Below are 237 nucleotides of genomic sequence, written 5' to 3' on the forward strand. Positions count from 1 at the left end.
CCAAAGGAGAAGGTTGCAGTCGACCTGCACCTCGTCGTCCTTGCGGATAGGGACATGTTTCGAACTTAGGCGAGTACTAGACTGCAGCTAAGCCCCGAGTGGGAGGATTGCTCTCCACTCGGTAGGATTTTTTCAAACTTAGGCGAGTGCTGGACTGCAACTAAGCCCTCGAGTGGGAGGAATGCTCTCCACTCGGTAGGATTTTTTCAAACTTAGGCGAGTACTGGACTGCAGCTA

This window comes from Triticum dicoccoides, chromosome 3A (assembly GCF_002162155.2).
Source record: "Triticum dicoccoides isolate Atlit2015 ecotype Zavitan chromosome 3A, WEW_v2.0, whole genome shotgun sequence".
Lineage (NCBI taxonomy): Eukaryota > Viridiplantae > Streptophyta > Magnoliopsida > Poales > Poaceae > Triticum > Triticum dicoccoides.